Raw genomic sequence first — 13,372 nt, 5'->3', positions numbered from 1 at the left:
TGTAGAGCCCCACGCTCAGCACAAACACTGCTGGGACACTTCATTGAGGTGTAGCCCAGGGGTAGATTGAGCTGTTCCATTTTTGTAAAACACATGCACTAATTGTGAATGAAATGCCATTTAATGGGGGATACAAACATATGCACGCATTTAGAATTAAACCCTCCTTTGAGTGGACAGAGGTTATATTAGTGCAAACCCACTAAGAGAAGTTACTGGGCCTCGAGGCCGTGCAGGCCAGAAAGGTCAAGTGTTGCAGCCACATTCTCATCTTAAGGGACGAAGGACATGTGGTGGCATGGAAACCTCCCTGTTGCTACGTTCTCCTTCCGGGGCTTTGCAACTAGGGGCATGAGTTGTCCCCTCAGGTCATTCTACCACTTCTGGATATCATCCCAGGCTCTGGGGCTGGTAGGTACCTTGCCAGCTACGTGTTACCATAGCTATGGTTTCTAAGCAACACTAGTTTTTATTTTGCAGGCTCCAAAAAGACTAGGGCCCTCTGGCGTCATCCGTCAAGAGAGGGTGCTGCTTCTCACTGAACTTGATTTTTTATTTGCCACCATTACTCCCAGAGATCTACTGTTGTGACTCCTTTTTTTTCTGGATGTCAGACAGAAAGCAGAGATTTAATTGGAATTCATTTTTCAAAAAGACCACCACGGTAGATGATATCCTTGTGGTGTCAGAAACAGTTCTTTTCAAAAGGTATGCCAGCACTTACAGGTTTTTACACTGAACTCTCCCTGCAATAATGGTCATATTCATTACCTATATGTACATAACCGGCACCATGGCAGTAAAGTTGTAATCGCGTCCAACTTCTTAGCACTGGCCGTGGTGCTATTTAGCTCGTCGCTGGCAGTGGTGCTGTTTTCCTGTCATTATTCCTACACAGAATATCACTGACACTGTAACAAGGCCCGAAGTTCATTTTAGTTTGGGTTATTAGGTGTCGCTTGCAATTCCTACAAGCCTAAAGAATTGCAATAGAGTACAGAGAGGGAGCAATGGCATATGAGGAGGGACACACACTCTATAGGTGTTGTTTGGGATGAGCCCACCCATTGACTGCCTATTGGCATACTAATCCCTATGGCCATTCCCACCCATTCCTGCCTCTCCCCGCCCAAATCTCCTCCTCATGGGAACTATTTGGGCTCGCTTTAATCAAGAATTCCATTAGACTTTGTATTTGACGTGCCTGTCAGGGTTTTTTCAAAGCAGTCTTCTGAGAGTTCATGACTGAATTGGAGCTGTAAACATGCTGCTTGTGTAATAAAAACGTCTTACTAGGCCTGCCTTAGACATCTCGATGTATAAACACGCTGCAGGTCCTTCATTGAAGTCCTGTTAAAAAGCCCACACTAACCGGGGCTGGATAAGCATCGGCTGTATGGAATGCAAGTTCCACAGGGAAGCTCAGCCTCCATCGTCCCCACCACAATTCTTGGGGTCATTCTTACACATTGTGCACGGGGAGGAGTTGGGCATCCGAAAACGATGGCTGGGGGGGCCTCTTACCTACAGCTGTGAAAACCTGTCTGTGCAAATTCATAGTAAAACGGCATTGCTCTGCTGTAGTTTTAGGATTTAAAATGCAAAGGGCAGTTGAAAAATGGTAAACACGTTTTTTGGAGGCACAAGTAGTTTCAGTTTGTGAGTTTTTTTAAATCCCAGGAGCACATATCTGATCACAAAATCCATGTATCATAACTAATGGAAAGAGTGAATTCACTGCAACCTAGGTAAAGGACTTCTGTTAGGGGAGGCAGCTGTGGGGTGCATAGATTATAATAGCAGAATATGTCCTAATGCAAATTGAATGAGTGATTTCCCTGGTTTTAGCTTTAAGGTTGGATAGCTTGATGAGTTCCACTGTTGAACTTCATTAATTTCCCATCATATTAGATACCGCACTCTAAAGAGCTAAAAGATGGGTGAAACATGTCTGTCATTATTGACATTTTTTGGAAACGTCTGTCTTTGGCCAACAGAGCACAATTAAAGTGCACAAGCCTTCAATTTGTGAGGACTAATGTTTCTTTAGGACATATGTGCATACCTTCCTCTGCACCTTGTGACCTCATCTTGTGGCAAACCGTAGATGTAGCAATAGAAAGGAGGTTAAGACTACAGATTATCACAGGACAGGTGTACTGGCCTCTGCATAGCAAAACAAAGAAAGACGGTCAACAGAGAAGTTTTAACCACCAAATGACTGCTTAAGAAAAGCTATTAAGCTTTCTTGGCAAATCCAAAGGGGGTCCACAAAGTGTGGAGTCCCATTCTAACTGAATAGCTTGAAAGACTTTGATGCCAGGCCTAATTCCAAATCACCTAATTATCCCATTTTATAATCCTCAGACTCTGATTTCCTGAATCTGGCAATTCATGACGAACAGAACCATAATACCTAGGCTTCCTCTAGGTCAGAGTCCTGCCCCATAATCACCATGTGGGCAACCTCACCAGGCTGGTTCCTTGGTGACTGAACATAACTGGTTTCTGGAAGTATTTCTAGTTTTTGAAGTACAATAGCGGCTGCTGTTGGTGCCATGGAGTCTCGAGCAAGGGCTGACTGGCCCCCTTCCGTGAAGCCTGCCCTCACCCCCTTTACCGTTCCCTGCACTTAGCAACAGGAGCCCTGGCGCTGGAGACGTGCAGCACACAGAAACTGTGTTTGTTACAGATTCAAGCCAGGTAAAATGTGTGCACATTGCATTGAATTCAGGCTGCAGTTTGACATTTGCACCACAATTCCACCTGCTTGGAAACCTCATTTCACATAGGTTTTGACTTTCTTTCAGTGGCTAATATGATTTTATCGTGAGGGTACAGGAAGACAGTAAAGCTTGTCTATTACGGCAGGCAGACTGGATGCTCCACCTCAAGAGCTTTTGGTACGCAATCAACTTGACTATTTAATCTTTCTATGGCCTATCATTTTATGTATGTCAAAATACTAAATTTTTATGTGTCCATGGTCTAGAGTTGAAATGGTACAAGAAATCACAAACAGTTTAAATCATTGGTAGATCAAAAACAGAGATGCCAAAAAAGTTAATCACACAATGTATAAACTCCCCCAAAGACAGTACACAAAACCGCACACACTTAAACAATACTACACAATCATCATCAACCACACCACATAACACAACTTCCCACCCCATAAACCCACGTACACAGATCTTCCGATTAACTATACAACTCAGTGAAAGATGTCCCTATCTTAAAATATTCCTCAATCATGCCTCTTTTTGTACAAAAAACCTTCTCCAATCTTGACAGAAACTGCAAGTCGTAAACCCAATCATCTGCCGGCAGCTTTTTCTGTGTCTTCCACACCTTCATTACTTGTTGACATCCACTATCAAAGACCCATCAATACCTCGGCTATTTATCCGGGCTACAGTACATCTACCGGTCTTTGATAACAACACAGACGACCAGGGGAGGCAAGGAAAGGATATACCCATCACCAGGTCCAATCTATCCAGGACATTTTTCCAACAATCACACACTCTCGTACATTCCCACAAAATATGCATCAAGGTACCCGGCTCTCAACCACAACCCCAGCACAAATCATTATCTATCAACCCAAGTTTATGCATGCGCACTGGCATCCAATACAAACGCCCCAGTTACTTCTGTTGTATTAATCTGAAATTCAAATGTAGTTTTGCCCTAAACCCCAACCTCAATATATAATCTCAATGATTTGGTGTAACTTCACATGGGAAATCTGTCTCCCATTCCCACAGAAGCTTATGCCAGCACTTAACATATCACAGTTCCATCAGGAATAACTTAAGAAAAGTAGAATCCATGCGTGAGAGAGTGTTAAAAAACCTCACAAAAACCAGGCCTCTTTTTAAGCTGCGATTGCAACAAACCTATTCTATGTAACAAAAACTTTTGGAGACACACATACCTTTCTCTTTCTCATTTCCCCAAGCAGTGTTTATGTCTCAACGCCTCAAAGGTTAATATAACACCATTCTTCAAAACATCACCAATCCTCATAATCCCTTTTCGAAATCCAGCTCCTCAAATTCAGTGATCGATTATCAATCTGCAATGCAGGATTATACCTTGCAGAAACCTAATAAATAAACTACCAATCCTGTTTATTCTCTTCAAACCAAGCAGCCAGTGCTACGCGAGTAGCTGCAAACGAGGGTAAAGAATTACTTCTAGAAGCCTGCTTAGCTCTAGAAGATACGTTATACAAGGAGTACGATTTTACCACCTTCCTCCCCAAACCCACCAAACTCGACACACTGCTCCCCTCTGGCACAAAATAATAAGCCACCTTCTTCAGTATGAACCCTTAATGATAATTTCCCAAATCAGGATATCCAAATCCACCCTCACTAACCCCTCGCATCAACATAAATCTAGGAATTTTTACCTCACAAGAACCTCCATGTCAAAGTTTTTCCCTGAGAATTTCAAGGCCAAAGACTGCAGAATATAAAGTACTTTTGGAAGAAGCATGATTGTTATCGTATTTACTTTAGCCCATCTACCTAACTTCAACCTTTCCCATTTCCTCACATCTCTTGAAATGTTCTCTATCAGTCTAATAAACAATCTTACTCAAGTTGCATAAAATATAGATACCTAAATATTTCACCTGCTGGTCTTACCGTTTACTGTGCCATGAATTGAAACCATCTCTAGAACAGACACAGAGGAATGACCTGTTTTATCCCAATTTATTTTGTGACCAGATAGTTTCCCAACTTCCTCGAAAAACCCCTTCAACAACACACTACCATCCTTCAGATTGCATAAAATCATAACCATGTCGTCATCATACGGCAGACCCTTATGCTCCTGGCTTTCCACGCATATAACATGAATATCCACCTCCTGCATAATGCGCGTTGCTTGCAATTCGAACAGCAAGTTAAATAAAAATGGGGGAAGAGGGCAGCCCCTGCCTAGTACCTCTCATCAAGAAAATGCCCTTACAGATACCCCCATTCAACCAGAACCTTGCCTTTGCTCCTGCATGAAGACAATCTGTTGCACCCCAACAAACTCTCCAAACCCTATCTCCCTCATTGTGCACTCCAATAAGGACCAATTAACTCTGTTAAAAGCCTTTTCTGTGTCCACAATAACCATTGGAGCAACATCATTCAAATCTGCACGTAATCCCAAAATGTCCATAAGAAGCCTCTCATATCATATCGAATCTCTGCCGTATAATCTTAGAATGTGTCACATGAATAACTTCACCAATACACATGTCAAGCCTATTCGTCTAAATCTTTATAACAAGTTTCAAATCAACATTAAGTAAAGATATTGGGTGATAATTACACTTCGTGTGATCTTTATCCGGTTTCAGGATAAGAGTATTGAGTGCTTCTCGCATGGACGTATATAAATCACCATTTTCAGAAAAAAATTATAGAGCTCACAAAGGAAGGGAGACAGTTGATTTTGGAAGGTCTTATAAAATTCCCCTGGCAAAACATCCAAGCCTGGTGACTTACCAGCCTGAAGCTGGGAGATAGCCTCCATAACCTCCAATTCTTTAATCTCGGCCTCCAAGCACATACTACTCTCGGGGCAATTCTGGCAAATCATTTATACTAAAAAGCTCATCCAAGGCTTGCTCAGATGGAAAATTATTTTCTCTATACAACGCCTCAGAAAAGTAGCTAAAACACTCCCAGATAACAGCGTTCTTCGTCCTCAATTCCCCGCTATCATTTGCCACACGTTTTATACATTTACATTTTTTCACCAACAAACTGCAACATTCATTACCTCCCTCCTAATACCTTTGCTTCTGATAGAAGACACCTTTCTTCATCTGAGAATTCACCAGAGCTTGTAGGGAATAAGAACCTTTTTGCATCTTCCACCTGTCTTTCCAATTACCTGCCAATGCATATTTCCAGTGGAGTTCCATCAGATCATTTTCCAGCCTCACAATCTACACTAAACAATGTTTTCTCATATGACAGGTACAACTGATTAGCTCACCCCTCATTGTGGCTTTAAATCTGGCCCAGGCCACGAGGAGGTCTGCTGAACCATGGTTTTCATTAAAGAAAACGCCGACAAATGCAGAGAGAGCGACCACCAAATCCTGGTATCTACAAATATTTCCATATTTATCAACGCATGTTCCGAGATCTCCTTTCCTTAATTCCAGCATTCCCTACTTTCTCCTGAAGCCTATCAGTGACCAAAAGCAAATCTATCCTTGAAAACAAATAATGAACTGGGAGTAGTTAAAGAATGTGATCATTCCATAGGATTAATACTCTCGATACGTCAAACAAATTGAAATCATCTATAAAACAATTCAGCCTTGGCTTGCTTTAACATTAGTATACCGGCAAGTCGCCAAACGATCCAATTTACTATCCGGAACACAATTAAAGTCTCCTCCTATAATGACCCTCTTGCTCATAAGATTCTGAAGTAATGTTGACAAAACAGTAAAATATTCACCTCTGGGATTACAGGTCTGAATACCGAATCGCTGGTGAATAGTACTCCATCCAGCAAAACATCAGCCAAAACTTTCCTACCCTCTCCATCTCTGCACACTATCTCAACAATTGCATTCACACCCTTGCGGATTAGGATACACACACCTCTAGTTCTCATAGTGTAATTATTGATGACATCTTGTGAATACCTCCCATTCTTCATGCTGATCTCATACTCATCTATCAGATGAGTTTCCTGTAGAAAAACCATATCCGCTCAAGCCCTCCAAATCCTAGCCCGTACTTTATTTCTTTTCCTACCTAAATTTAAACCCTTTACATTCTGAGATACAAGAGAAAACATTTCCACCTATCACCTATGCCCTCAATAGGGTGTCCAAACATTTGGTCGACCGAAAACTGGTCGAAAGACATTTGGTCGACGAAATTTCATCGAAAACCAAATGGTCGAATTTTTTTTTTAATTATATATTTATTTTTCGGGTTTTCGTTTTTTAAAAAGAAAGGTTTTTTAGAAAAAAAGGGGGTTGGGGGGACCCCCCCCCAAAAAAAAAAGGGTGAAAAAAAAATAATAATTCGACCATTTGGTTTTCGACCAAATTGGTTCGACCATTTGAAGATAACACATCCTTCTTAAAAAACACATCCACGTCAGAACGTCTTTCTATAAGAAAACTCACATATAGGAAGTCGGGGGGGACACCCCATACATACACCACACCAACAAACGAAGACAATACAACAAAACATAAACATACAATGATACATGTACTACTGCTTGCATAAGAACAAGCAGATCATAATTCGAAATCCAACCCCAGAAAACTCTATCCTATACATGCCCTCCAGAACCCTAGGCCTCCAAACTCGAGCAATAAAACACAATCCCTCCACCCTACCCCCCTTGAGTACAGCCACCATTCCAACCAAACGTAAATCATCCTATCCTAACCAGGCTAAATACAGACCAAAATTCAAACAAGAAATTTAGCAAGATGAAACAAAACTAGTTCGAAAAGACATGTGGTTAAAGTATTAAGTATTTCGTGCTAATAAAATCAGGTTTGGGAGGGACAGAGGGGAAGGGGTGGGACGAGTTGTAGTTAAATGTTTGAGTAGTATTAAATAAAACTCATACTCACGATAGTGACAAGACGCACGGACAGACATTTGAAAGCAGATTTGATGGAAGCACGTATACGAATGATACTGTTGGTAATATACTTGATATTTGGGATTATGTATGAATAAATAAAGCGTTTAAAAACCTTCTATTAAACTATAAAATATAAATTGCACCAACCCGCCCATCAACCCCACATAAAAAGCCACAACAGATCCTAACCTCTAAATGCAGTCATCACACCTACAAGTAGCTGCATGTATTGAAATCCAACATCATCCTTTGTCCATGTTATTAATCATCCCCATCCAATTACCTGTTTTAACATACCAAAACGATTAAAGAAAGCAGAACTAAATGGTTCTCCAAATTTAAATGGGTCACCTAAACTCCAAATTAAACCTTTTTGTTGCATCATACTTTAAGATATCTAATTCATAAACTCTCAAATTTCGCAACCGATTATCCAATGAACATTCTAGGCACAAGACTTCAAATCTGCCCAAAGCCTAGCACATTTAGTAGCTTGAAGCGCATGTATCACATTGACGTCATCACAATTGAGGACACATTCGACCATAATGAACTAGCTGTAAGACCAGCAATGGAGTCTGTGTCCAAGTCACAAAAATAACCATAGCTGTTTGCACATTGAGCATCTTGTGGTGGGCGTTCAGTGAGTGTAAATCATACACGAGTCCGAGTTACAGATGAGCAAGATATCCATATAGACCGGCTACATGCTTGCCCCACAATCTGGGCATAAATGGTCCCAGGTTTCCAGTAGCCTCAAAAAGCAGTTGGGTCATGTGTATTCATTGTGCATTCAGTGTGACAGTCTCTATCGGCATAGCGTGAGCAAATTCCTCACGCTGCCGACACAGAATCCGAATGCCTGCGGGCTCCTGTAGCCACAATAAACTGTACAAAAAGTGTGGCTTCACAAAATAACAAATGGAGCTCAGCAACGATCTCCACCTGGACAGTCTCACTTGTCTTCAATGGTGTGATCATCCAAGGCATAAAAGTAGAAAGATGTTCCTTGCCTTATAATCCTTGTACACCTTAGGAGTGGTCCACCATTATTGGAAAAGAAATACATTAGGACGGCGCACCATGTTAGAGGGTGCTTTTCTCTAATAATCTTATGAACACTGAGAGGCGCACAGAGCAAAGCAATTTAAAAAATCCATCCGAAAAAAACGCTGAGCTTACACATGAAACGTAAATAGACCAGAGCTTTTTTTCAAGAATAATAAAGTCACACAATAACTATAAATCACATTAGTACCCGACGAAAGTCAAACAATACGCATTCTGATTGAGTCTCGCCAGGTCGTTACAGTTCACTTCTCCCACCTACTCTCAGCGGCTTGTCCCAGTCCACAGCACTGCAGACTGTGCACTTTCTTGTGCACTTTGCCACACGTGCGCTATGTACTGCATTGGGGATTTAAGAGTCCTCCTCCTACCAGCAAATTTTAGACACACTCCTAAATGTTAGCCAGAACAGTAGATTGCTGAGAGCAAACCGCGCCACACGCAATCTCCGGCAGACTGTGCACTTTCCAATGCACTTTGCCATGTGTGCGCTGCAGGGCGCGTGGGGGTTTAAGAGTCCTCCTCCTGCAGGAAACTTAGCTACACTCCAAAATGCCAGCCAGAACAGTAGATTGCTGACAGCAAACCGCACGACACATGATCTCCTGCAGGATGCACTTTGCAACAGATGTGCTGCGAGTTGCGTGGGGGTTTGAGAGTCCTCCTCCTGCCAGGAAAGTTAGACACACTCCAAAATGCCAGCCAGAAGAGTGGATTGCAGACAGCAAACTGCACCAAATTCATCCTGCAGACTGTGCACTTTCCAATGCACTTTGCCACCAATTTGCTACTGGTGTAATACAAACATTATAAACAGGTATGCCTTCAGCCACTCGTTTTATAAGCACTATGCGTGTCCTTCGCTGAAGTCCTGTTAAAAACAAGCATTGGGAAAGCCCACAGTTTTGGCTTGTGTATAACTATTAGGCGCATGCTAGGTACAGCTATCAAATTCCAAGGTACTTGCACCATTTTGCACCTGCTACCATCAATTACCAGATAATACCACTATGGCACTGCCTGTCCAATGCCTACACAAAAGCCCAAACTGTTGGTATTGCCAATGCTTGTAGACAGAGTGTTGCTTTAATCAATAAATGAGAAAAATGAGTAACTCGCTGCTTGGATGATTCATCCTTCATGTCATTTCACTTTGGATCTCATTAGGCCTTGGAAGAGGGAATGCCGATTGTGCTCAGATATTGCCGTGACTATGCATGAAGAGGGCTGCATTACTGTGTTCTCTTTGCGTGTATTCAATATATCATGACATCGACAGCTGGCTCTCCATCTCCTGCGCTTGCATGTGTTATAAATAATAGAAATACAATTTTATTTTTAGAGCAACACCTATGATTCACCCATCAATGTATTCAAACGCTTACACGTCGCATAACACGAATAGAACTCGAAAGAGCAGAATAAGAACGGGTTCCAAGTGAGACGGATCTGAAATCTAATCATATCTCTCTCTCTCAGCCAGACAAGGATGCTCGACACACGTGTGCACACCCGTCCAACACACGCGCTAACTTGCAGTCACCACCCTTCTGTACTCCTAGAAAGGTGATGAAATGCAAAACATAGTAGCTCATTTAATTGCACATACTATATGTAACCTATTGCAAGATAAATATTAAAAACGTGATGCATGTGATGAGACTTAAAACATGGAAAGAATAAAGAATCCCATAGCGATTGAGTACCTGGCGGCAGGTCACGTGTCCAAGCCATACCCTGCTTGTAACTTGAACACGCGCTGCACGGATGCACGCCCAGTGCATTGCTGCCATTGGGCACTGAGCTGCTGCAAGGAAGGGAGCCTGTTTGTAAATATTATTTTGTACAGAGAAGATAGCAAGCCAAAATCAGAGAATGGACAAGTGCGCTGGAGCTGCTTAGGCCCGCCCAGCTCACACACACGCCAGTCCAGGACTGTTGTAATGCGTGCACAGTCTGACACTGGCGCACTATCTTCCTAGGCTCTGATGCTCTTTATTTTGAATGTTTTCTGAATATTCAAAGTCAACAAACATCTCGCCGGGCAACTCTCACAGGCAAAGGTCAAACTGGATTTGGTTGAACAAAAAAGCTGGACGTGAGAGTTACGCTGGGACTCCAATTCACTAAAATACTGTAGCTTTGCTGCTAAGGAAGATGTATGGGCAGTGCAACAAACATGAATTGCCTGCTGTATATGGAATCCATCTTTTGGAAAAGAGTGTTGCAGTTACCTAATGGTGTCTCTTTAGCACTCATTCGCTATGAGATAGGATTATTGTCCCTCTATTCATATGCAATATGGAAGCAATGTGCCTTCCTCCGGAAAGTGTTGGAAGGGGTTGACAAATTGTGCGTTTTGCAAACTGTAGCCTTTAATCTCTTTTTGTCTGAAAATAACTTTCCACGGGTTTGGAGGGAGCATGTAATGGAAGCTATGTATATGGCCAATGTAACTGTGTCACGTTTGATGGAGAATCCTGAGCGTGCAAAAACTAAGATATTACAGCTTGATTGGGCTGAAACTATCCAAAAGTGTATGCTTCTCAAAGACTTTGACATATGTTTGTTCGGGCTTAAAAGGTATGGAATAACAGCCTCCTACTTGGAAAAATGCCCTTGCGCTATGCATCGGAGGAAATACATGAGATTCAGACTGAATTTATGGCTACACGAGACATTCTAAGAAGGAGAGGAATGATTACTGATGAGAAAAATTATTGTCGTTACTGTATGGAAGTGAATCAGATTGAAACATTGCAACATCTATTAGTAGAATGCGAAGTTGTGACCAGGGTGAGAAATAGATGTTTTAAGGATAAACTATTGTTCCAGAATCACATGTCTCAGTACCAAATATGGCAACAGTTGTTTTCTAATCCAAGAATCACGATACAGATTGCAATTGTACAATTCTTAGATATTGTTCTGCCTGCTATAGAGTGTATAGAGGAGAGCACTGGGAATCTATGAACATAATCTAATGAAAAGGCACGTCGCTCTTTTATCATATGTGGCCTTGTGAATAAGCTTTACTAATTGCACAAATTGAATTTGATATTGTATGGGTATGTTTTACTGTGTTATTTATGAGAATTTGTTAAGTATGAAGTAAGAGGATTTTATGACAAATCTTTTATTTTGACAAAGATTTAAATGTAATTACTAGTATGAATTTATATAGATATGTATTTGAAAAGTTGTATTTTTCAACTAAACAAATAAAAAAAATAAAAAAAATGTGCCTGCTGGGAGTCCTCCTCCTGTGAGGGTTCTGGATTAGACTGAGCAATGGGGTGCAGCTGTGGAAGGGGTGAGGGGGTTGGCCGGTGGAGACGGACAGAGGAGAAGTCAAGGCAGCCGAGTTATGGGCTTGTAAAAAGTGTGTAACGCTGAGATTTGTTTTATTAATGAACTTTCTTTATCCAAGTAGCCATTGCATAACCAACAAAAGGAGAAAGGCGGCATCCGGCACAACAACGGGATGTCATTGCCCTTCACCACCGAGCCCAATAATGTGACACACATACAATATCAATAAGTCAATATATCGTAGAGAATGCAAGCAGAAATTGTACCTATTGCCACGCAATTCTATTTGCCACCCCTGCACAACAATGGGCAGCCGAGAACCCCCATCAACCGTCCCTTCAGCTATGGTGTGGGCTCGGTCTGTGGCACTGCCTTCTCTGCCAAATACCATCTCAGGTACCACCATATGTCTCTGGGTCTAGAGGCTGGGTGTGCCAGGTCACGACATATTTCTTCATAGTCATTGACCTTGAATAGTCTATGCATCCACTGGCTCCTGGAGGGTCCAGTCCTGCCCATCCATCTTAACGCAGTGCATTTACGAGCTAGCAACAATGCCAAGACAAGGAATGTTCTCTGTAATGTGGGCATGGTTGGCAGGAGACCCAGCAGGCATGTCAGGGGACGAACCAAAACATCAGACTTGGCAACGTCTGCCAATGTGGTAGTGACTTTGTGCCAGAATTCGGCCATTTTAGGGCATGTGCATGTCCTATGTATAAAGTCGACTTAACTTCTGTACACTTAGGGTAAGCCCAAGGTGTAGAGGAATCAAACCTCCTCACCTTCAGCCGGGTGTAATAGGTTTGGTGCAAAAAGCAGAATTGTAGTGCTCTACATCTGTAATTATGGGATGTATACCTCGTCTGCCAACATATTTTGTCCCATTGCTCGTCCCCTATAAATATGCAAAAAGCCGCTTCCCAGCTCTTTTTACCAGTATCGTCTTGTTGGGATAGTTCACCATAGCAATCTTATAGAGCAAGGATATAACTCGCATTGTAGTGTTAGAAGCCATTATATATTGCATGAGGGGTCTTCCTCTAGGTTCATCCTATATGCTGGGATATATAGCTTTCAGTTCTACCTTGATGTGAAAATATAACAGAGTGTTGGCTAGGGAGGGAGTCTGCTCTTCATGGAACCTGCCAAAGGATATGACCTGCCCGTCCCTAAAGAGATCCTCAAGGCTCTGTGTAGTACAGGCAACATTCCCTTTTTGAATGCAAACGGGACACCGTCAATGTTATCTAGGAATACTGATGTGGCATGTGGTGGAGATAACACGTATATCTGGTGAATTTTAGGCAAGGCCAGTCGTGTGTTGTCTACTGGGTCAATACGGTGA

The sequence above is a fragment of the Ambystoma mexicanum genome, chromosome 4q, assembly GCF_040938575.1.
Source record: "Ambystoma mexicanum isolate Mex_15411 chromosome 4q, UKY_AmexF1_1, whole genome shotgun sequence".
Classification (NCBI taxonomy): Eukaryota; Metazoa; Chordata; class Amphibia; order Caudata; family Ambystomatidae; genus Ambystoma; species Ambystoma mexicanum.
This window is presented reverse-complemented; position numbering follows the sequence as displayed.